The sequence below is a fragment of the Rhinolophus sinicus genome, chromosome 16 (assembly GCF_057876585.1).
Source record: "Rhinolophus sinicus isolate RSI-liver-muscle chromosome 16, RSI-T2T, whole genome shotgun sequence".
Classification (NCBI taxonomy): Eukaryota; Metazoa; Chordata; class Mammalia; order Chiroptera; family Rhinolophidae; genus Rhinolophus; species Rhinolophus sinicus.
The window spans coordinates 145,376,451-145,403,645 of NC_142516.1; positions in this window are offsets into that span (position 1 = coordinate 145,376,451).

The following is a 27,195-nucleotide window of genomic DNA, read 5'->3' on the forward strand; positions in this document are numbered from 1 at the left end:
GAAATCATCCAAGCAGACAGCAGGTAGAAGTAGCAAAAGATTATTTCAAGAATGTAATCAAGAGGCACTGAGGTTCTAAACTGACATTCCCATGCCACCTCTTCATTCCATACCCCTTGAAAGCAAGTACTATGTCTTAGTCAACTCCTTTTCTTTTTAATTTTGTTTTTAATTTCCCTCAATGTCTACCTAGGGCATAGACTATTCACTTGGTAGATGTTGGCTGACGGAATAGCTGCCCAAATAAATCTATGAATAGAGCCCTTTTGACAATAGTGAACACCATAAGTACACTGATAACTGCCCCAAATGGAAAGGATTCGTGTACAAAATTGAAAAAGAGGAACAAATAGCAACTGACCAATAGCATGTGCTTATTTAGAGTTATTCTGTAATTAACAATACATCACTTGTTCAGCAATGAAAGTATGATTAATAGGCCAAGCCCCAAGAAACAGGAAAAGAAACTTGGTTCTTCCATTCTTATTTACACATCTCCTGTGCTGACAAGGGCCTTCAGCTGGTTTTTGGGAGATCTGAGCTCTGACCCTGCCTCTACAGGTTTTCAGCTGACTGGCCTCAGACAAGCCAGGTGCCCTTCTCATTTCTTCATCTTAGCACATTGATGTTGACAGTTAACTCTCCCAGATTTTTAGGAGGTAAAAAAAGATAGATGCAAAAGCACTTTGGGAAGACTAAAGTCCTAAATAATCTGTAAAGTGCCCATTTCAATGGAAAGCATGGCCCTCAAGGAGGAAAGAGCAAGAAGACAGAAGCAGGACACTAGTTTAAAAGGAAATGAAATCTAAAGCTTTATTCTGACCAATCTAAGAAGCACATCCAGATGCTGGGCGATCCACGGCACAGGCTTCACGTTCTAGCTGATTCCGAGAGACAGCAATAGAACCACATCGGCAATGGAACCAATTCCATACCCAAAGCAGCTTCTGCCTTGGAACTTGCAGTTGTGATTAGCTTCTCTTATTTAGCACCCAGAGGGATTGGCTTGAACACCCTGTAGGGCAACTTAATTAAAGAATTAGATAAACAAAGAAACTCCTCTCTCTCTCTTTACATCAAGCCAAAGTGTCAGGAAAAAATAAAACAATTAAGCAGAAACAAAGGCACCCATAAAGTATTCAAGCAGAACAAGTTTATACAAAAACATAATATGGGTTTATTATTACAAATCCAAAGGCCAAGAGGTAGCGTACAGAGCTCTCCATGGCTACCGTTATCAGACTTACCCTATAATGCAACAGTGCAGAGAGAGGAAAACAGACAATTATACACAAACAACAATCTGCCACACCCCTGTCCTGCACTGAGAGTTATAGGTGCTTTGATAGGCAACATGTCAATTAATCCTTCAGCAACCTCTCCGGCATGGGTATTAGCTTCATTTTACAGATAATGAAACAAAGACTCAGAGAGTTTAAGTGACTTGCCTAAGTTCATATAATTATGGAGTAACAACTAGAATGCCAACCCAGACTGCTTACCTGGAGATCCAGGTGTCACTTTTAGGTGCCAATTAAATTCTAAACTAACCTGCACTCATTGGATATGCCTTATCGAATGGAGCTATGTTTTCTTGTTCAACTGCAAAAACACATATACGACGAGCATCAGGTATGTTGACAACACTGTGCTAGGTCAAGGAGAAGACGGCAGGGAAGGTGGACGCAGCCCTCTGTCTCACAGAGTACACCTTATTTTAGGAAAAACACAAACGCTTAACATGTTTCCTCTAATACAGTTTTAAAAAATGATGCCTAGAAATATTTGGTCTAAGAAATAAAATTACAATGCCTTGCCCCCGACACTCACACACAAGATTTTCTAGAATTTTTAGATGAGCATCACTTGCCTATATAATAAAAGGGTCATATAAACACCAGAGTAGTGCCAAGATCACCTAGGTTCTGACTAGGAGGGTTTTAAATCTCCCCTCAGGTTGACTACATTTACACAGGTTTCCGCCAGACTGCAGACCTGCCCTCCCTTTTCTTAGAGCATTTCCTTTAGAAAATTTGTAAATTCTTTCTCTGTCCCTTTGAGAGGTAATCTTCTACACCCAGCAATGTCTTTCTCAAGGACTTAGGAACCATCCCTTTGAAATGTAATCAGAAGAGATAGCACCCCATCTCCCAATCTCTGTGGGAGGGTAGGAGACTAACTTCCATAGTGCCAGTCAGCAAACACAGATGGCTTCATCACATTGACCAACCTCCCCTAACATCTTTCACTACTTTTCCACTAGCTCACCCCAGCACTTAAAGTCTCCCACCTTTGGTTTCAGTGGAGTTGAGCTTAGTCTCTCTCCCCTATTGTAATAGTCTTGACCCCATTCATCTTGAATAAAGTCTTCTTTGATTGTTTAACTGGTCTGGTACAATTTCCTCTTGACAGTTCCTATGTGCCAAGTAGAATGCAAGCTATTAGTCATACAAATATGAAAGAACATGACAGACTTCTGCTCTGGAGAGATCCAGAAACAGATCTGCAACAGCACTACATCAAGATCTGAAGGAGACACCTGCTCGATAACTCCAGCTTTGACAACAAATCATCAAAGATTCATAAAACGTCACCTACAAAACAGAAAGTTTTGAACTTAAAAAATGTACCTTGTTAAACTGATAACTTCCAGAGCAGAACTTAGAGATAGAACTTAGAAACTGGGGGATGGGATAGGGTGGAAAGAACTGAAAGGCAAGGAAAAACAACCACAGAAACACCATCTTTTTTTTCTCTTGCCTTTATGAGATTAGGCTTATAAACCTCTGAGTGTTTTAATACCAAGAACAAGGTGACTATCAGGAGTTGTGTTTCCCCCAGCTCTATGTCCTGGTTGCAGGTGGACCTCCCTACTCTCTTCTCTGCTTTGTGCCCAGGCTGGATCCCACATCACTCTGGCAATGTGCTTCCGTTTATTTTATGACTCATCCTTAATGCTAAAATTTTGATGTGAGAGAGAAGAAATGAAACATGGAAATGTCGTGACTATCAGAAGGCAGGACCTCCATACTTTATAGTTTGAACCATTAGTGATTCTTATACAGGAAGTTTCAAAACAGGTGGTAGATGCTATTAGGAAATATTTCTTAGCAAGCAAGGTTTTTAAATGTGCTATAAGACAGGATTGTACATTCCTCTACTGAACTACCACCAACTTTGTGTCTTACAGTGAGGCTTCCTCCTCTATTCTGAGGGTTGCTGATGGGGGGGGGGGGGGGGGGGGCTTTGTTCAATGATGATGGTCACGCATAAGTGAGAAAAACAATAAATACCAACCTCAAAGTTATAATTTGGGAGCTTAGAAAATGCCCTGTGCTGCTAGACCATGTTTTTTGTTGTTATTGTTGTTTTACGTTAGAGGAAATAGAGAAGAAATGTCAGATCCAAGACACTGAAGAGGAATGAAAAGCAGGATATGAAGATACAAAGATACAAGATAGGTTGGTGGTGAAAAGAAAATCCTATAAATATGGGCACTCATGTCAGTCAGGACACCAGCCTCAGAACCAGGGAACATGGGTATCGATGGCAAAAAAGGGGGAACATTGGGGTTAATTTATAGCTTAAGTGGGGAGAACACAAAGGTTTCTGGAAACATGTAAGTAATCATGAGAGTCTTGATATGTTGGTGGTAATTGATATGACAGAGAGAGTAAAGGTGGCATCAGAAAAACAAAGGGTCAGGTTTAGACTCATGGGAAAAACATGGATGATCCATGGGAAGAAGGGAAAAGCCGATAAACGGTATCAGGATAAAACAATTAAAGAAATAAAATCAAGCCTATAAGATAAAGATCTTAAAGGTGTATCAGTCAGAATGCCATGAAGAAACCGATGGCACATTCACACTGGGATAATTCAAGGAGGGTTTAATGAAAAAGTTCTTACAAATATAAAGGGGGAGCATTAGGAAATCATGCTAGAGAGTATAGAATCCTAGGACTAGTAAGAGCTGATTCACTGTTCCCACCCCACGGTCTGAAGGGATATGAGCAAAGAATAATAACCAAATCTTGTAAGGTGAGACTTACAGAGAGAGGGCCATCTTGAGTAAAGCCATGAACTTTGCTTAAGGGGCACAGCCAGCAAGGGGCACAGCCATAGTTCCTGTGGACTAAAGACTCCAACCCCACACTCTTCTCCCTCCCAGGTCTCTTCCTGGGGCTTTCCATTGGCTGAATCCAATCAGCAGTCAGACAGTGAGGTGCCATTTATATAATCCATGTGAGTCAACCACAAATCTAAGAGGAGAAAGGTGAAAAGGCACAAATGGAAAATGCACACCATAGAAGCCAAGAGGTAATGAATCAATGTCTCTGACCCAAAATCTAAAGTTGATACAGACAACTAACCAGTTTCCAGCTATAAAATCTGAGTGCAAAGGAGAACACTGAAGGCCTAACTATTTCAAAGCTCTGTGTGGAAGAACATAAAACTTATTTTATTTATCAATCATCTATACGTCAAAACAAATACAGAGGGTGCCAAAAAAATGTATGCACATTTTAAGAAAGGAAAACTGTTTCAAACTTGTAATACTCAATATATACTGATAACAAAAGATGACTACAAGTCACATTTGACTTCTGCAATTACAAGAGGTGCTCAAAGCGGTGACCATAAGCGTCCAGACACTTTGGATTACGGCGAACTACTGTTTGAGCAACGTTGAACAAAGTGTCTACTTGTATACATTGTTTTTGGCACCCCGGTATGTATATAATTTACTTTGGGTATCTGTTATAAAGAATATTAACAACCAGAATAGAATTTACTCTAAAAAGCAACAGACTATCACCAGGTAGAAATTCTATTCCTGAATTAGTAGTTACAAAAAAGGGCCCTAACGTATTTTTCCACCATGAGTTACAGAGACCTCATTCAGCCTTCACAAATTAAAAAGTCAGGCTCTCAGCTGCCAGACCTCCCTGCTCCAGGGCCTGGACACTCTTTGGGCAGTCTGCCTGTGTTCACTGCACTAATTCATTAGTAGTCTCTCTCTCTAAACATTGAACTTCCCCAGTCCATCTTTTTTAGTCAATTGAGAGTTCTCTTTGGAACATGGCATGCTGACGTTAAGAAAATAAACACCAGCATTTTTTAATGTGCCCACAAATTATGAATGCTGTTTTTACTTTCCCACATGGCCACCATTAGTTTCCAATGATCATGCACCACTCATTTATTAAAGACTCTTTGATTTACAATGCAATAATATTTTTTTTTACCTATAGCATCAATTATGCAGATTTGCTTTTCTGAGGGGAAAAAGTAACGAGACATCATCAGTATTCTTTGAATTTCTAACTTAATTCACGCAGTTACCATGATAGTATAACTTATTATTTGGTACCCAAGGTTGATGAATTCTCCACAGGCTGTCAGTAATTATTCTCAAGTATCTATTATGAGGACACAGAAAATTGCTATTATGTGCTGACTCAGTCGTGTTTGTGTGTGTGTGTGTGTGTGTGTGTGTGTGTGTGTGCGCGCGCATGCGCGCATTCTGCTCCCTCCAGCCTCTCTTCCAGGTTCTGAGATTTCACTGTGATATATCTTAGCTGATTCACAAAGGAATGTTCTATTAAATTTCAAATTATCTAATCACACTACTGATGTTATATTAAGATATAAATAAAGAAAAATATCGACATGATTTATTTGTGCATGTCACCCTGTAGGAAGAAAATGCAAAATGAAACCTCAGGATGATATAAGTAACCACCACAACAGAAAATATTTCAGGGAATCTCTGTGTCTGCCTCATTTCGTTAGGCCATGATTTCCAGTTTCAGTGGAATATGAGAGACTCGAGCATAGCAGCAGCCTCCCTCTGACCATGTTGACGTCTGGACCTTTTGGACACATGCAAACACAACCCAGGTGGTTCTCGACAAAGTGAAAAGGAAAGTGATTGGGTCTCATAACTGAGAAGTCCAGGCCTCAGGAATGGCAGAAACTTAAATGATGTTGCCTGTTTTCCTGTGTATTGGTCTTGCTCTCGCTTATTCAGGCATGAGGAGGAAAGGCCTGGATGACGTCTGGGTGTGGTTGCCTGAGATTAGGGGCCACCTCAGGGGTCTGGAGCAGGGAGCAGAGGATGAGCCACACCATGACTGACAGCCCTGTTAGGACCATATGAAGTGGGAAATGGGCAGCTTTTCGGGAAGGCAATGCTAGTACCAGAAGCCAAGCAGGAAGGAATGCTGGGTAGACAAGATCAGGAAATGTCAACATAGATTCTAGCACCCTGGGCCCTGAAACCTTCCCTCCGGACAGAGGCCTCAGATTTCTCTGGGAGTCCAGGGAGGCAAAGATGGGATCCTGAGCAGACACACTGAAGGCTGTGAGGCCCTGAACAATGGTCTTCACCACCAAGGAGTTGCTTGTTATATTGTCTCTTCCTTTTCAATCCCGGAAGGGAAAATGAAAGAATTTAGGCGTTGGGACAGTGGAGGGGGAATGAAGCATCATGGAATGCTGGGAACCAGGAGAACCAGCACAGGCTCATTTCAGGGATCATTTCTCTAGCTACAAATTAAACAAACCACCACCAAAACAAACAAACCAGATTTTATTTTAGTTCTTTTAACTTCTTAATAAAAATTCAAAATCTACTGGGAGCTTATAATATATAATCCTTATAGTCCTTTAGCAAATGAGGTGGAAGAGCATAGGATATTTTTATTGAAATAGATGGCTCTCCATGCTAACTTCTGGCACTTTTCTTAAATATTAACACTCTTTTGTAGTTGAAATGCTGATTGTGTATTTAAAGAGTGGTATGTGAGGGACAGTCCCCTCTCCCATATGCCCCTCTCCTTGTCAGAGAAGGTAAGTCTGATATGATTTAACAGGCACTGTGGTTTCACCATTCCATGAAAAGGAGAAAAAAAAAGACATTTCTTTTTCGCCCTTTTCAGCTCCAACTTATTCGTTCACCAAATGTTTTCTAAGGGCAGGCCGTGTCACTCTTCCTAAAAATAAATGAGACAAGGCCCCTGCCCTCTAGAATCTGAGAAAAGAGCATCTCAACCACAAATAAATCCTAATACAAAGGAAAGTGTGTACATGAGTAACCATATCTCACAAGGTCCCAGAGGACAGGGCAAAAATCTCTACCTGGGAGATTGGTGAAGAGCTCCATAAGAGGCAATATTCATGCTGCACGTTGAAGGACAAACAGGACTTTGCCAAGCAGTTTATTGGATTAAGGGCCCACTCTACTCCAGTATGACCTAATCTTAACTTATAGCTTAATGACATCTACAAACACCCAAATATTTCCTTATTTCCAAATAAGGTCACACTCATAGGTACCAGGATTTAGGACTTTGATATGCCATTTTGAGAGAAAATTCACCCGACATCACCAAGGTAATTAATGCCAAGAAAAATTGCACTAAACAGTTAAACAGGCAAGAAAGACTTTACTTAAGACTAATGGGGTCAAGACTATTGCAGTAGGGGAGAGAGACTGAACTCAACTCTCCTCAAACAAAAGGTGGAAACTTTAAGTGCTGGGGTGAGCTAGTGGCACAATAATAGATGTTAGCAGGGAGGTTGGTCAATATGTTGAGGCCACCCATGTTTGTTGGTTGGCACTTAAGGAACTTAGGTTCCTACCCCCACCCCCAGTCTGGGAGATGGGAGTGCTATCTTTCTTGATAATTACATTTTAAAGGGATGACTCCCAGGTTCTTGAGAAAGACATTGCTGGGTTGTACAAGATTTATGTCTCAAAAGGGCAGAGAAAGAATTTACAATTATAAATTTCTAAAGTAAATACTGTAAGGAAAAGGAGGTCAGGGGCACATAGTCAGGAAAAACCCTTTCTAAAGTTTATCAAGCAGAGGGGAACATTAAGGCCATCTTAGTCACTGGTTAGAGCCAGAGGTCAGAGCTTCTCAATGGTGTGCAATGGTTACAGGTGTGTCCAGATACTGACACCCCAGCATCAGACCATGAGCAACCCTTTCTATGCACATGGAAGTTTTTCGGTAGCTCCTAGAATTCACTTTTATGAAGGAAATTCTAAAGATTGTGAAGGATAGTTTATAAAGAAACAGAAATTAAGGTATAGCAGCCAGCCCATTTTAAGGAGCTGAAATTTTTGAAAGCAGTGCTAGAGGAGACAAGAGAAGAGATTAGAAGCATTTCTAATATGTCTGAAATAGTCTCAAAAATTGAAATGATTTGATGCAATGGTTTGTGGTCTCAAATTGCTCTGCAGACAAAAGACCTGTGATTCTGCAGTTTTCTGAGGTGTTTGGAAAGATGCCTTGGAAAGTGTCCATTGATAGCTTGTAAACCACAATCAGCCTTTTCCTTTCACTGCCCATGTGTGGAACAAGAGACAAAAGAAGAGTGTGTAGGAAAAGGAAAGATTGTCGCCTGTAACAAAATGACAATCTGCGTGGTTGTCTTTATAAAATGAAGAGCAGCACACACTCAAGGACATCCTCAGCAGGTCTTGATAAACTCAAGAGCCTACAGGGATCATGGATTTGTGGACCACATGTTGTCTTTGGTCCACAGATTTTGATGTTCTTCAATTTGAAAAAAAAGAAAATGTGATGGAACAAGCCTTGAAAAGAGGCCTACTGGGACTGAATTGAATATGAGAATAATCGTGTTCTTTCCTGCTTAGAAAGAACTCTACTGGTAAGCATCTTGGAAGATCCAGAGATGCCATGCTGGGCAACCTTAAATTGTAACCAATATATATCCAGAGAGGACTAAAACCTCAATGAAAAGCTGGCAAACTTTTACTGTAAAAAGCCAGATATTACACATTTTTGGTTTTTCAGGCCTCATGATTTCTGTCGCCACTAATCGACTCTGTTGCTGTAACCCAAAAGTAGCCACAGACACTGTGAACATAAATGGACATGGCTGCATTCCAAGAAAACTTATTCATAGACACTGAAATTTGCCTTTCATATGTGATATTGTTTTTCTTTTGCTTTTTTCCAATCATTATAATATGTAAGATATGTTCCTAGCTTGCAAGCTGTACAAAAACAGGCCACGAGCCAGATTTGGCCCAAGAGCTATACATTACCCACCCCTGGTCTAAATGAAAAAAGAATTGTAAATCCCACATATTCCCAGTGCACCTCATTTTCTTGCCTCTCATTAAAAACTGAACCAGTCATAGGGGTAAATATTCCCGGCTCTCATGTTGACAAAAAGAGAAAGAGAGTCAGATCCTAAGTTGTTTTGCCAGTGTCCCAGCCTCACAAGAGCCTAACACTCCACAAAAGCAATCATTGATGAACATCCTGAACCCATGTTTACTGAAGGATGGCTTGGAGTAGGGCACAGTGTTAGATACTTACACATACAGCAGAAATAAAAAATCCTCGCGGTCATGGAGTTCACTCCCACATAGTTGTCCTCTAACCTAAGAGTGCTTTTGAGTCACAAATGTCACTTTCTAAAACGACAGAGTGGATATTTTTCAAAATACTCCCCGGACCAATTAAACCAGGATCTCTGAGGTGGGGCCTAGCCATCCTCCGAGCGATTTCCTTTTGAAAACTTCCACTGGACACACCACAGCCTCCAAAGTTGATTTAATTGCTTTGGGGTGGATCTGGGCACAGGTAGTTTTTAAAACTCTCTGGGTGATTCTAAAGTGCAGCCAGGATTGTGAACACTGGCCTAGAGCTTCTAAGTAGGTAGATTTGATACATGAGACTCGTGGGGCCCTTTAATTACACCCACACGTAAAAGCAGTTTGCGGAGGAGCCCCCACCCACCCACACCCCCAGCTTGCTCATGAGTTCACTTCCCTGGGACCAGAGTGTTCAAGCTCTGGCCAGATCCTCATGTCCCAGACTCTCACAGCCGGGTTCAAGTCTCACAGCTTCTCACCCTGGGATCCAATTTTCTCAATTACTTTCCTTGCTCTATATGTTCATATCTCAGTTTCGCCTTTCCCCTAAAATACCTTTAAAACACTGCCTTATTATCAAGATCTGTGCAGAAGAGTGGTTCTCGAAGTCTGGCCCCTGATCCAGCATCACCGAGACCACCTGGGAACTTGTTAGAAAGGCACATTTCTAGCCCCATCCCAAATCTATAAATCAGGAACTGTAAGGTGGAGTGGGGGGTCCCAGCACTCTATGTTTTAACAATCCCTCCAGGTGATTCTAAAGCACACTCAAGTTTTGAGAAGCAATGGCATGGAGAAATGAAGAGTATAGTTAATTTTGAAACTATCACTAAATCAATTAGCAGTTGTTTTTAAAAAATTAAGTGATGTACTAAAATTTGGGGAGTTAGGTTTTTCAACATTTTAGCTCTTGATCTCTTAGGATACTCAAACTCTAATTTGAAAGATAATACTGTGTTTCCCTGAAAATAAGACCTAGCCGGACAATCAGCTCTAATGCGTCTTTTGGAACAAAAATTAATATAAGACCCGATCTTATTTTACTATAAGACCGGGCCTTATATTACATAGAACTGGGTCTCATATCAATTTTTGCTCCAAAAGACGTATTAGAGATGATGGTCCGGCTAGGTCTTATTTTCGGGGAAACAGGGCAGAGCTCTTTCAACATTAAAGAAGGAAATCCTTCCATTTGTAACAACATGGATGAACCTGGAAGACATTATGCTCAGTGAAATAAACCAGACACAGAAAGACAATCACTCACGATCCCATTAATATGTGGACTCTAAAAATGTGAAATTCATATTAGCAGAGACCAGAATGGTTGTTACCAGGGGCTGAGGGGTGGGGAAAATAAGATGTTGATTAAAGAGTACAATTGTTGCTATCAGAGGAATAAGTTCTGGAGATGTACTATACAGCATGATGCTCATAGTTAACAATAGCAACTATAGTACTATAATAATTATAGTATTACAAATACAGTAAATACAATAGTATTCTTAAAATTTACTAAGAGACTAGATCTCAAGTGTTCTGACCACACACAAAAAAATAGTAACTATATGAGGTGATGAATATGTTAATTAGTTTGAGTGTGGTAATCATTTCACAATGTATACATATATCAAAGCATCATGCATTATTTTGTACAACTGAAACTAATAAAGAACACTATAATGCTGTACACCTTAAATATATATAATTTTTGTTAATTATACTTCCATAGAGCTGGGAACAACAAAAATATATATAATGGAGCTCTTTCTGTTAAAAACTGTAGCTCTTGGGTATTATATCTCCTGAATTAGAATATTCTCTTATACTAGATTTATAAAATATATCACAAGGACATTTCTGTCATTTCTAGGTCAGCGCATAGAACCTAATTTGAAAATGGAAGATCCAGCAATCTATTGCTTGCTAGAAAATTAACTCCTGTGAGAAGGTTTGGAGTTGGTGGTTGGAATGACAGTAGGGCTATGACATCACATGTAAAACTTCAAAGAGTATGGCTGGCATAGAGCTGGTAAGCCACAAGGTAAATCACCAGCCACTCTCTAGGTTGGGTCCTATCTAATTGTGGTGTTTGGATATGCTGTTTTCCGAAGCTCTGTTTCCTTGTGTTTTCATTGCCCACTGAGTCAAAAAAAAAATGGAGGCTTCAGAGGCACACAAGGGTATGGGATCTACATAACCACTGTCAATGATAAATAAAGCCAGACACTAGTTAAAGGGATAAGGACAGGTTTTAATCAGTAATATACTATTGCAATAGGGAAAAGAGTCCAGTATGAGCCCAACTTCAGTTTGCACAGAGGTGACTGGGTATTTTAGAGGGAAAAGGAGAGACTAGGGAGGGAGAATGTTAGAGGCTTGAGAAGAGTCAGAGAAGAGAAAAATTATTTAAAAAGTGGGAAAGAGGTATTGATCCATATGAAAACCATCTATGTTAGGCTCCCACCCTCCCACAGAGGCTGGGATACAGGGGCCCTATCTTTAGGTGCTGCCTAGAACAAACAATCAAAACGAGGTCAACTGTTTGAGCATTTGGGGACATACCATTTCTATGTCATAGTGTGTGTGTGTGTGTGTGTGTGTGTGTGTGTGTGTGTGTGTGTGTAAAGAGCAGTGCTAAAACCTCTCAAACCCACTGAAGAAATGGTATCAGGGGAAAATGAGCAGAGAATTAAGGAGCCTCTCAAAGACATTTTTATCTCAGAGAAAGTGGGGCACCACCCACAGCTGCCTCTACCCAGGAGAGAATCTGTTTAGAAAATGCTGATACACTGTGAACCTTAGAAGGAAGGTTCACAGAGACATTTTCTTTTCAACTTCAGTGAGAGAAACACAATGCTAAATATTTTAAAGTGTTGCTCAAAATTTGTCAGAGAGACAAAAGAAACAGCCTAAGAATTAAAGGAATGGTCATCTAAACACAATGGATAGTAGGAAGCTTGTCTCCTGGTGGTGGTGGTGGTGGTGGTGGTGGTGGTGGTGGTGGTGGTGGTGGTGGTGGTGGTGATGGTGGTGGGGATGGTGGTGGGGGTGGGGGTGGGGGTGGGGGTGGGGGTGGCAGCAGTTGTGGACCGGAGGGAGAATCTTGAAAAATAATCAGTGCACAACAAATACTTTTAAGTGGCAAAACAAACACAGACACATACAGGTGGAAATTATATTCCTGGTTGTAACCAGGTTAGAAAAACAAAATAAATAAACTGTATAAAGACTTCAGAATATAATTAGAGGGGCAAAAATAAAACAGACAAAAAAACTGCCAACTAAGAGAGACAGTGTAGAGCAAAGTGCACCCAGGGTATATAATGAATAAACTGCAAGGAGAAGGAAAAAAACATTTCATAGATTTTGACCTTCATCCTATTGTTTGTATTAAATTCCAATTGAAATCAAGGTTGTTCATGTAGAAAAAGAGATAGCTTAAGAAGATGTAACATAAATAGATGTATACAATTCATTCTTTACCCAAGAAACTAAATTGAATCAATATTCTCTCTGGTCTTTTTTTCCCCACATGTTTTGTCCAACGTTATATTTGATAACCCTCTGTGCTCAGAGAAACCCATACAAGTAAGGACATGAAGCATTATGATTGCTCAAGGCACGACCTACGAGGCTCAAAGATGCTACAAGTGGGCCCCAGGCAGTGAAAAATTCTCACAGCTTCTGCAGTTACTAGGGGCGAAAGGTGACCTCACATTTGATGCCTTGCAAGTTTTCCTGACTCAGATGAGGTGAGTTCCCAGAGAGCTGGTATGATCAATAGGAGGGATGTGGGGGCAGATCAAAGGGACAGCCTTGCAAAGCAATAAACAGAGTTGTGGTAGAGTTCTGGAGGGTGTGTAGATCAGCGGTTCTCAGCAGTGGTGATTTTGTCCTCCAGGTCACATTTGGCAATATCTGAAGACTCATTTGTAACACTGGGAGAGGGTGATCCCACATCGAGTGGGTAGAAGCCACGGATGCAGTTAAGTATCCTACAATGCACAGGACAGACCCAAATGTCACTGATGCTGACATCGAGAAACCATGGCATAGACAAAGAAATAAAAATACTGATGAAGAATGAATAGGATTCAGTTTGTGACAGAAAGCTCTATATTATGTAGCGGGAGATGACAGAGAAATGGCAAGTCAAATAATTAGTACAGTATGTGAATGTCAGTATGGCAGGTATGCTCTGAGAGAAAAGAGACAAAGGCATGGGCAGAGGATGAACAGGAAGTCATACTATATCCTCTGTACAATACTTATTAGTTGGACAAGGTTGCACGGGACCTGTGAGATTTCTTACAAAGTAAGATATGCAAACAGTATAGAGTGAGGGTATTGGCCTGAACCCCTGTATAAGTCACATAAGATCTGCCACCAGGGAAAAGAGAGAGGCTGTTTGAATTGAAAACACCTGAATCAGTTCCTGGCTGCAAAGATGGAACATTAACAGTCCCTCTGTCAATCAGGGACGAGGCATAGGATCCTCACATTGAGTATTTATAGGTTCTCTAAATAAATCTATTTGTGTGGTTGCAGGAGTGGTTTCTTCCACAGCAGAAGGCTGAAAGGGGAAAGTTTCTGAAAAGATAGGACTTAACCTGAATATATCAATTCACCTAAACAGAGAACTAGAAATTGCAGCATCAGTATCCTATGAGTATGATATCAAGAGCTTCTTCCTAGATTCTTGACTTACATAGTGCACTTTTGGGGCTCCCCCATAGATCTCTGAAACCCTGGGACCGAAAGCTCAAACAAATTCTCACAATTATGTATAGGACAACTGACCACATCAGACCAAACAGTTTCTTAGGGCATGAGTTTCATTCAGCCTCATGTTGACATGTCCTTACATAGCTAAACCCAAAACAAATTTAATAAATTCCACAGATTACGATATTTAGTTCAAATCTAGTATGTTCCACTAGTTGGCTTTGTTTTATCATACTTTAGGCAGTCTGTGGAACTCTCTATTTTTTTAAAAAACAAATTTGTGTTCACTGATCCATAGATGCTATGTTAGCATCATAAATCCCTACAATACCACACACATTTTCAGAGATTTTATTTTTGGTTACTCCTTATATTCTCATCTACTTAGATGTGAAGCAAAGCCTTTACACAAATTTCAAAGGGCTACAACATTTAAAGGATTACAATGGCAAAATGTCAACAATTTTGCATGAGATGAAAAAATATTTCTGAAAACTGCTCTCTTTATCATACACATCTAGTTATTCTGAATCTGTGCCAATCTTCTAGCAATGATGTCTTTAAGAGCATTTACAGGGCTCTTTGTCCCATTATTATGTCTGGAACAAAAAAATACAGTTGGAAATGACACCACTATAAGTGAATTAAAAAACGAAGGGGGAGAACTTAATAGGCCAGAGCATATGTAAAGTGTCATCATATTTCAAAACCTGTTTATCTGGATGCTCATTTAGACTGAACCACTGGAAAATGCCAGATTGACCCAGAAATACCCTAAAAATTTACACTAAAATAAAAAATTTGCTGCTTCAAAAAACCTTACATATAATTTTTAATATTGCCATATAGTTTTCTCAATTACTGTAGAATTGTTACGTATTCTAAACAATTTTTTTGTTTTCATCAAATGTTCATGAATGTCATTTCTTTTCATCAATGACCTTAATTTCCTCTTTAAAATGAGTTTTAAGAAACACACATAGCATGTCTTAAGAGCCCAGTTTTCACCTCAGATGACCAGACAAAACCTAGGAAAATGTTAAAGCTTGCCGCAATGTAAAAAAGTTTGATTTGAAACAAGAGGAAAATTATATCCAACTTAGGGTAGCCTATAGCATGTGTTAAATAAATCTGAATATCATTGATTTAACATTGCATTTCAAGTTTGCATATGAGTCAAGTAATTAACATTAAGACAAATAATAATCATCTCAAAACACTTCAAATCTACCATGCATTTTTATATAGAACTAGTATTATGTCATTTAATATTAATATTCACACAAATATGTTCATACAAACACACTTCTTACAGGAAATGTACAGAAGCATTATACTAATTGTGTGTGATAGGAAAGAATTAAAATATTTTCTACTTATATAATGCTAACAAAAATTCTATGGAAAAATCTGCAGGCCAATGGTAAAAGTCAATTTACAATTCAATTATGAATTAAAATTACAAGAACAATAATGACTGAACATGTCCCTATAGCACTGGTTCTTGATATTCATGAGAAAGGCATCCAGAGAGCTTCATGGATCCCAAAACGCCAGGCTTTCACTGCAGCCCTCCTGTGTTACTAAGATGGGTAACAGACCAGCTAAGTGACTTTCAGAAGTGAGGCAAGAAGAGGAAAAATGATGTACCTTAATGAATGCCCGAGTCTTAAAATCAATTGTAAAATTGAGTGATACTAAGAGTAATGCTAATATAATTCAGAAAGTAAGGACATGTACAATTGTGCATTCATAATAAAAATGATTGCACACCTATTCTATACCTGGCAACTGTTCTTAGCACTGGCTCTATAGCAGTGAACAAAAGATACAAACTGTTCTCTCATGAAGCTAACATTCTACTGGAAGGAGACAAAAGGTAAATCAACAAATATTTAATTTATCAGATTATGCTATGAGTGCAAGGGGCATAGGCAATGCTGGAAACTGGGATTTATTGCTATTTACATAGAATAGTCAGGAAATATTTCTGATATTTGTACATTTGTGAAGAGAACTAAAGATACCAAAGAGAACTCACCAAACAAAGGAAAGCACATGCAAAGACCCTGAGGTGACAGAGATGTTAGCAAATTTGAGGAGCAGCCAGAAAGCAGTGTGGCAGGAATGAAGCTGGACGGAGAAAGGTGGGAAATGAGGTTAGACAGAGATGTGTACACGGGACATGGGCAGCAAAAGTAAACTGTTCTGGGCCTGAATCAAGCACGGGCTGAAGTTTTATTAAAAAGTGTCATGATGTAAGGTAGCTTTGCACATATTTTGAAAGATAAAGGAGATTTCTATAACCTAAAGGACAGGAAATATAATATGAGGTTCATGATTATATCTATTAGCAATCTGATTTTTAGGCATTTTTAGTATTTCTGAGAACACTAAAAGCTAGGCCAAATCTTTCACTCAGAGTTCTATTCAAATGAATCTTCTATTTCTGGCCATTTTCTCCCACCAAAGCATCTTCTTGGAGCCCACTGAATTCATCTGGCCAGTTCACTGGCTTTCTACTTGTCTTCACTTCATTCTGAAAATCTTTCAAAAAAAAAAACACAAAAAAATCCCAGAAAGTATAATCAAACTAGTCACATATGGCTCCATGTGAAAGAAAAACTGAAAAACTATTTAAATGCCTGATTAAAATTTTTTAAAAATCTATGGTGGGCCTCAGTCTGCTACCAGCTTATAGTAACAGAAACTTGAAGAATGTAAAAAAGTGAATTTTCAGACGCCTGTCTGATAAAGGTGTTCAAGCATGGTTTGGAAAAAAGGTGAGAACTAATCAAGCAAGATGATCTCATCCAAAATATACATTAATTTATGAGGTGTTAACAACATGGGAATTATGAAATAGCTGCTCATTTTATTAAACAAAAAGAATCAAAATGTGCTACTCTCATTATAACAGAAATATGAAATACATCATAAGAGAAGAAAACTAAATGATGACTGAAATGGGTTTTACAAGGATGACATGCCTACTAAGTGGTTCAGCGCTTTCAAGTTGAAGATACTGCATCTGGAACTAAACTTCAAACTGATTTCTTCAGTCTTCGTTAGCATATGTGGTCAATTGATGGCTGTTTTTATTCAATTTCCTTAGCTATTCATTGAGGAAAATTCTATGTCACTATTTCCCAAGGGGTCCTTTTTGTAGTTGTTCATGTCTACCAACTCCTAAAGTTTATGGTTTTCCTACTTTGTGTTCCATAGAACTTGAAATACTTATTTGCAAATTCCAAGGCACACACACAAAAATCAATGTATCCTAGTTTCATTTACCGGAAATCTCTTAAAAATTCATTGGAATGCGTAGTCCAGTGTCCTAAACATCATTGCTTGAAGTCTGTGGTTCATCAAGGAGTTTTCTGTCGAATTTGTATAAAGTGGGGAAAAAACCCAAATCTGAGAATTGGAGATGGGAGTTTAAATATCTTCTACTTTCATAAAACCTTTCCCCTGTGAAATCCTCCAACAATTATGGGCCTGTATTATTCATTTGTCAATTTATTTTATACTGCTTTTTGATAAATCTTCTATTTTTTGTATTTAAGTGTTATTTTAATGTATTATCATTATATTTTTTCATGCTTAAGACTTATTTAACCAGATTTTTAAACTTTAAGATTAAAGACTAAAAATGGAGGACCTATGCAATCCCTTTGCCACACATTGGCACTCAGCTGGGAGTGCCTATATTTGGAATATTGCAGACCCTCCTGACAACATGTTGATTCGATTTCTTGATTTTAGATATGTTATAGGAGAAAAGTTCACAGCTGACAAATATAAGGCTAATATACTGATACCAAAGCACCGAGTCTTCCAAAAAAATATCCTTTCAGGCCTGAATAAGTCAACTTATAAGGATAATCACAATTTTGACACCATTGGACATATAAAAGCTGTGCATTGAGGAGAATTCTGGGATGAGAGCAGAGTAGAGAGCACCAGAAATCTGTCTCTCCACCTAGACAGTAATTGCACTGGCAGAATCTGTCTAATGTAGCTACTGTATTTTGAAACTCTGGAATCTATTGAAGGCTTGAAACTTCCAGGGGAAGGCTTGAATTGTTAATTTTGGCCAAAATTAGCACAGTAGCAGCTACCCATCCCCAGCCTTTGCCCCATGACACACAGCTGTGCATATATTCCTGGAGCAGCTTGCACACAGCTAGTGGGAGCCAGGGAGTCAAAAAGAACACTGATTTCCAAATACTATGAATTTGTGATTCTGATTATTAACGCTGTCTCTGGTCACAGAAGGGCAGATGCAGAGGAAGGTGGCTAAATCTTGAAGAAATAGAAAATCTGCATAGATGTGTAACTACTAAGGAGATTGAGTTAGTCATCAAAAGTCTCCCGACAAAGAAAATCCCTGGACCTGACAGCTCCACTGGTGAATTCTACCAAGCATTCAAAAAATTAATACCAATCCTTCTGAAACTTTTCCAAAAGATAGAAGAGCAGGGTAATCTTCATAATTGATTTGATAAGGCCAGTATTACCCTGATACGAAAGCCAGGCATGACATGACAAGGAAAAAAAGAAAAAAACCCACAGACTAATATCCTTTATGAACACCGAGGCAAAACTTCTCAATAAAATACTAGTAAACCAAATTCAGCATATTAAAAGGGCTATGCACCACGACAAAGTGGGATTTATTCCTGGAATGCATGAGTGGTTCACTATGCAAAAATCAATGTACTACACCATATTAACAGAATGAAGGAAAACACACACACACACACACACACAATCACCTCAATTGATGAAGAAAAAGCATTTTACAAAATTCAACACGCTTTCATGATAAAAAATGACTCAACAAACTAGAAATAGAATAAAACTACCTCAACATAATTAAAGCCATATACGAAAAACCCACAGTGAACATCACACTCAATGGTGAAAGACTGAAAGACCTCTAAGATCAGGAACAAGGCAGGGATGTTCACTTTTACCACTTCTATTCAGCATAGTACTGGAAGCTCTAGCCAGAGCAATTATGCAAGAAAGAGAAATAAAAGGCATCCAAATTGTAAAAGAAGTAAAATTATCTCTGTATGCAGATAAGATTTTATATGCAGAAAACACGAAAGAGTCCACAAAAAACTGTTAGAACGAATACAGCAAAGTAACAGGAGACAAAGCCAACACGAAAATAATCACTTGCATTTCTATGCACTAAAAATCAAAAACATGAAAAGGAAATTGTAAAAGCAATTTTATTTCCAATAGCACCAGAAAGAGTAAAATACTTAGGAATGAACTTAACCATGGAGGTGAAAGACTTGTACAATGAGAACTACAAAACATTGCTTACACACAATGCAATATATAGGTGATGTATTATAGAATTGTATACTTGAAACCTGGATAATTTTACTAACCAATGTCTCTCCAGTAAATTTAATAAAAAACAATTAATGAAGACATAAATAAGCACATCCCATGCTCATGGACTGGAAGACTCAATATTATTAAGATAGCAATATATCATAAGCTACCTGAAGATTCAATGCTATCCCTATCAAAATCCCAGTAATTTTTTGTTTGTTTGTTTTGGGGGGTTTGTCTTTTCTTTTCTTTTCTTTTCTTTTCTTTTCTTTTCTTTTCTTTTCTTTTCTTTTTCTTCTGTTTGCAGAAATAGAGACACTCATTCTAAAATTCATATGGAAAGGAACTCTGAATAGCCAAAACAGTCCTGAAAAATCAAAGCTGGAGGATTCATACTTCCTGATTTCAAAATGTACTACAAAAGCTATAGTCATCAAAACAGTGTGGTGCTGGAATAAAGATACACATATACACCAGTAAAAGAGAATAGAGAGCCCAAGAATAAACCCTTGCACATATGGTCAAATCATTTTTGACAAGGGTGCCAAAACCATTCAAATGGGAAAGGACAGTCTTTTCAAAAAATGTTGCTGGGAAACTATATATCCACATACCAAAAAAAGTGAAGCTGGACCCTTATCTAATGTCTATACAAAAATTAACTCAAAATGGATCAAAGATTTAAACGTGAGACCTAAAACTATAAAACTGTTAAAATAAAATATGGGATAAAAGTTACATAACATTGGGTTTGGCAATGATTTCTTAGATATAATACCAAAGACATAAGCAACAACAAAAAAAGACAAAAAGACTTCAAGCAAATTTTAAAATTTTGTGCATCAAAAGGCACTATTAGAGTAAGAACACAATCCACAAAATGGGAGAAAATATTTGTAAGTCATATATCTGATAAGAAATTAATATCCAGAATAGAGAATTCCTAAAACTCAACAAAGAAAAAAACAAACAACTCAATTAAAAACTGGAAAAAGGACTTAAGTTGACATTTCTCTAAAGATATATAAATGGCAAGTAAGCACACAATGTCAATATCACTAAACATTAGGAAAATGTAAATCAAAACTACAAGGAGATACCATCTCATACCCATTAGGATAGCTACTATGAAAAAAAAAAGAACACGTGTCTGGTGAGGATGCAGAGAAATTAAAACACTTGTACACTGTTGATGGGAATGTAAAATGTATAGTTGCTAATGGAAAACAGTATGGTAGTTCCTCAAAAAATTAAAAATAGAATTATCACGTGATCCAGCATTCCACTTCTCAATATATACCCAAAAGAATTGAAAGCAGGGTCTCAAAGAGATATTTGTACACTCATATTCATAGCAGCATTATTTACAATAGCTAAAATGTCGAAGCAACCCAAGCGTTCTTCAATAGATGAACGGATAAGCAAAATGTGGTATAGGCATACAATGAACTATTCAGACTTAAAAGGAGAGGAAGTTCTGAAACATGCTATAACATGGATAACTCTTGTGGACATTATGCTAAGTGAAATAAACCAGTCACAAAAAGTCAAATACTGTATGATTCCATTCATTATATGAGGTACCTAGAATAGTCAAAATCATAGAGAAAGAAAGTAGAATGGTGGTTGCCAGGGACTGAAGTGGACATCGAGGGAAATAGTGAGTTTTGTTTAATAGATATAGAGTTTCAGTTTTACAAGATAAAAAGTTATGATGATGGATGGTGGTGATGGTTGCACATTATGAATGCATTTTATACCACTGAACAGTACAGTGGATCAGTTAAAAATGGTTAAGATGGTTAATAAAAATCTGTGAATTTAAAAGCAGAATTATGTAGAGGTCAAAAACATGTCGTTTGACCTCAGAGAAACTTGGGTTCAATATATTGGTCCTCAGCCTATTGTTTCTGTGATGTGTAAGTTACAAAAGCTCTCTAAGGCTCTATTTCCTCATCTATATAAAGAAAATGATAATATCTTTTTTGAAAATTATTTTGAGCATTGAAAAGATATATTGAAATACCTGGATAATGCAGAAGCTCAAGAAGCTGTTCATAGATATTAGGGCCCTCACTGGATACTAGCAAGTAATATCTGTCATTAGCCAGATGGTCTCAGGGACAGGAATACTCTTTTAACTGAGAGAATTCTCTGTTTAATTTTTGTTTTTAAGGAAATGCGGAGCTCTTAGTCCAACTTTAATAGGTACAAGCTCTGCTGCCTGCATTTTTGTGGACTAACTTTCCTTCTAAATTCATCTTACTCGTTCACCTTTGTTTTATTCTTACCCAGTATGTTTCTACTTTTGTTTTATTATATTGTATGTGTTTGTGCAGCTGCAAAATTTTGAAGAGTTATCTAAATACATGAACAAGGTAAATCAGCTAAATGTTGGACATTGACAAATTTCCTAAAGGATTATCCAGTTCAATTATTGTGATTTTTAAGCCAATAAGCAAGAGAAGTTAAAAGCAAAAAAGTCAATTGACCATGTTTTTCAATTTCCGGTTGATTGTTTGTCATTAAAGAGAAAACCTACAATTTTGGCAGTGGCTTATGAAAGAAAATATTTTCATGCGTTAAATAGGATCTTACAAGAGCGTTACGGTGGTATAGGGAGAAATAACTGCAAAGGATTAAGAAAAAGCTATAATTGTTTTCACTATTCTCCTCTGTGCCACTCATCCTCTATGAATGTCATGATTTTCTCATTTCACTGAGTTTAACAGAAAACCAAAAACGCCTGGAAAAGCTGAGATTTTTTTTTTTAATCTTAGCCCTATCATTCTATGAATTCTCTTAACAGCGTAGACCATACAATTTTTTTATACATGAGACTATCCCCCAACTTATAGAGGTTGAAAGTTTGTACTATGCCTCTTACTTCACAGAAAATATCCTACTGCACCTGTTCTGCAAATTAATGTTTTTAAAGTACCACCACCACCACCACACACACACACCAAACACATTAACTTTTAAAATTGTGACTGAGTCATTTCATCAAAAATTTTTCAGGAAAATGCTGATCCTAACAGATTTGCTTTTAAAAATCTGGATATGATTTCTGTAACATTTTGAAGGAAAAATGCCAAATACTCAGAACTATTAAAGATAGTGTAAATGACCAATCAGACATACAGCAAACGTTATCAGCTATAAAACTCATCAACTTGAAAAGTTTCACACTTAACTCTTGCATTTCTTCAGCTATAAACTTATCTGGATCAGCTTCTTCTTCACTAAATTTGGTTGTAGTTTGATTTAAAAAGGAATCACAGTATCCTTTGAATGAAAAGAAGATTGATACTATCTTTGCCGTGGTGAAAGACGTCCTGTGACTTTAGTTAAGACATCACCACCCATATGTATTCCTACCAGGGTTGTTATTAATATTTCCCCATTTAGGTGGTGGGTATGTTTTGTGAACATTTATCGAGCCATACAATCATGTTTTGTATGCTTTTGATACGTAAATTATAACCAAAAAAGTATTTTAAAATTATTTTTAATGAGTGATACTGATATGAGGTTCAGCAGTAACTTTATTTCTCCGACACATTTAGCTTTACCAAGACATGGATATTTTCAAGGTTTTTTCCATCCATATATAATTGAAGAAATGTTAAAAATGGGTTAGAGATATAAGTGTTTTACATACATACCAACCTGAGAGATGGACTGAATCCTGTATATTTTGAAATACGTATCAAATTCATTACAGGCAGTAATGATCAAGTACATGGTTCTCTTAAGTATCTTCTTTCTCTTCCTGTCTGTTTTTCATCTTTAAACTATTTGCTACTTAGTATATTATCTTCCAGGTAGTGGACAAGAGAAGGAAAAACGGGATCAAAATAACCTAATGTTTGTTACCATAATGGATGTACCAAGTGTCTCACTATAAATGAGGTAAAATTATATATCCCAAAGGGAAATTTGGTGTTTATCATTGGAATTTGATTCATTCTAATGTTCACGTGCATGACACTTGGGAAATATTCATAAGTAAAATAATGACATCTGTATAGGAACTATTAATAATGGTTTAACATTTTGACTTCCAGTCAATTACTCTGGATTTTCTGTTTTTCCTACCTTGAAGGTTATACCAAAGAACCCCACCACTTTGCTCTTTTCTTTTACCATGATATTCACTGACTCATTTTTAGTCTGATTCCCAGATTCCACCTCCTGTGGCACTTGTTACGTGTTCCCACATGCTTCCCTTGATCATTTTGGGTTAAGAAGTCTACTAAGAAGATCTGAATGACTATATATATATATATATATATATATATATATATATATATATATACACATATATATGTATATATATGTATGTATATAAATTTATATATATATATATATATATATATATATATATATATATATAATATATTTCTAAGCAACGAATTCAGTCTATGTGGGATTTAGCCTATTCATAGGAAGTACACATAAAAATATAATCAGTTGAAGTGTGTGAGTGTGTGTGTGTGTGTGTGTGTGTTTGTGTGAGAGAGAGAGGGACAGAGAGACAGAGAGACAGAGACAAAATATAGAGACAGAGAATAGAGAGAAAGCAAGCACTGGAAACCTGTTTCTTAACACTGAACATTCCACGTATCTATTACAACGGCCAAATTTCCATTCAGAAGCCATTGACTTTATAGACTGTATTCACCATATCCAACAAAAACAAATTACATATTTATAAAGCCTTTTATAGCTATAAAACATTTTTACATATATAACCTCATTTGTTCATTACAACCACCTAATGTAGGAGTACTCTCATTAACCTATCAATTCCATAGGAAAGAAAGTTTTCAGTAAGTGCTTACAAAAAAGCGACTATGCAAAGTATTTCCTACAGTACAGTTAAAAACAATGGAAATGTCAAAACTTTAACTGAAAACATGTAAAGTTGTTGAAAAGCCTGCTTAAATAATTCCACTTTACATTTTATCTGAATTTTTTAAACCTAGCAAATAAAATAGATTAAAAGGTTCGAATCAAACTGTTAGTTGCGGTTTTCAGAATATCTTCCACAATTAGAAATATTTTTCTCTTCCTTAAGATGTACAATCAAGAACCTATGTTAATGGAGAGTAATAAGGTTGATCTGAGTTATCTAGATTGACTTCATTCACACCATACTCACAGGTTATGCCTCCATTTTAGCTTACTCTTCAAAGCAATAGCAACAAATTCAACTCAGTTTTAAACATGCATTTTTGTTTTTTTCAATATGTGAAAGTTCTATTTTAAAACATGACTCAAGTATTTCTCCAGTCTTACATAATATCATTTAACACAGAAGTGTCATATATTGCATGAAAATTTAAATTATAATAAGTTGTTTATGATATTAGCAGATTTAAAATAATAATGGGCTAAATTAAAGGTCATAACTTTGTCAACACAAAATGCCTTTCACTTATGGGATTAATAACAAAAGAATCTACTTGGGACTTCATTTTTTTTTTTACCAGCTTCCCAGTGTTAAATTGTGATATCCATATCACAAATATCTATCCATATCACAAATGATAGATATTTTTAATCAGTGGTATAAGGGTTCTCATTAGGTACTCATTAAACTCCTGCACCTTAGGATAACCTTGAGAAGTGCATTAGACACTAATGAATATGTTTTCATTGTATGAATATAACTATTATTAATGATAGTAGAATTTATATGCATGTTATATACAAAGGTAGTATAGATGACTGTAAAAAAATAGTAATTGGAATTTCATATCTTAATACCAAAATAAAAAATATATTTGTTGATTTGTTAAGATAAAACCATATACATAAATGCCACATATGGGATAAAATTAGTTGCAAGATAAAGCCTTCAGATATTTAAAAATACTTAAATGTTCAGCAATAGTTAAGATAAAAAGTGAATAAATACCTGGGGTTTTTAGAACAAGAGTAATTTAAAAAAAAAAACAAAGCCATCGTTTTGGATTCTATAAGATGTTATTGTCAAGTTCCTTAACGTATTTAGTTAGCAATACAATTGATAAATTGATAAGCCACCACTCTCCCCCATGCTCTTTCTGTTTTTATTTATTGTCCTTATTTTTCTTATTTAAAATATTCTCATGTTCAAAAAATACCTTGCTAAGGGGAAAGACATTATGTAGGTCAAATTAAAACATGAATCAGAGAAATTATGAGCTTGCCTATTGCTTCCTCTTGATTTCTGACACAAGTTCAATTATTTTAATAAAATGATTATCCAAACTATTTTTCAAATTAATCTACAATTCAGATTTCCTAAAGCTTCTGATGGACCTACTCATGCACAACATTTTCTTTCAGGAATTCCTTTTTCCTTGCTACCTAAATTGTCCTAGTGTACTTAAATTCCATTTCTTCTTGAATCTTCTTTGGAAATAAGGAAACAAGGTCACCGTCTTGGAACAGTAGACTCATAGATCTGGAAGAGACTGAAGAGACTATCTACCTATCAAATAGTAATTATTCTTCTTGTACACCACTAGCATCGAGAAACTCAGTAATGTAAACAGCAGACCGTTTTCAATTGTTACAACATTCTTTCTTCTAATTAACTGAAATCCACTCTGTGGATAATTTCCCCTGGAAAAGCCTAACTCTGGAAGCTTGATGGAATCATTTTAATTCTTCTTCCACATAACAGACCTCAAATACGTGAAGGCTTGTTTCTGTGCTGATGTCTCTTTTTCCCACCAAACATCCATAGCACCTTCAACAATTGCTTATATAAGATACGGTTCATTACCCACTGAACTCTCTGTGTAGGTGTCAGATAGATGCTCTCCTGCTTCAATAGGACACCTAGAATTAATCATAATTCACCTGGTGAGGGTTTAGTAGTGCTGAGTGCAGGGAGCTTATTATCTTCTGTGAACTGGATACTATTTTTCTATCAATGCAGTTGAGGATTGCATCAGATCTTTTGTCAGCCCCATCACCTTGAATATATTACCAGGATGGAACTGAGAGGAACTATTAATTGACCATCTAATCTGCCCCCCTACCCAATCCCTTGATCACATAGCAGTGCTTTTATAGCAGGCTATCTGGAAACCTATATAAATGAGTCATTAAAAACACTGTAGTTTTGGAGCCACTAAAAAAATGGGGGAAAATATTATTCAAATATCCCTTATTCATCCCTGTCCTCACAAATTCAGTATTTACTACTGAGCAACAACCATGCTTCTGCTGGGACAGAGATATGAAAAACAGACCTCTGAATTGCCTAGTTTTCTCAGATAAGCAAATCAATAATAACATTCTGGGCAGAGTAGTGTAAAGACAATTTTAATAGTGATGTGAAAGCACAGAAGAGGGACACCCAACTCATCCTAGGTCAGATGAGGGTCACGGGGACATCACCAAGAATCCCATCCTGAATTGAATCTTAAAGGAAAAGGGAGGATTATTCTCATGGCTCCCTACCCTCAGTGCCTTGATGTTAAAAACAATCAATAAATAACAATGTAAAAAACACAAACTTAAAAGGTGGATTAGTTAATTAAAGAATTGATTAATAAATTATTTAGAAATAGACAGTATTTTAGGTATGTGCCAGTCATGGAGATGAGAGTTTAGTTTATTCATAAAGAGGTAAGTAGATTGGCTAAGCAAGAGCTTGTGCTTATGGAAGAAGAACAAGAAATGGGACT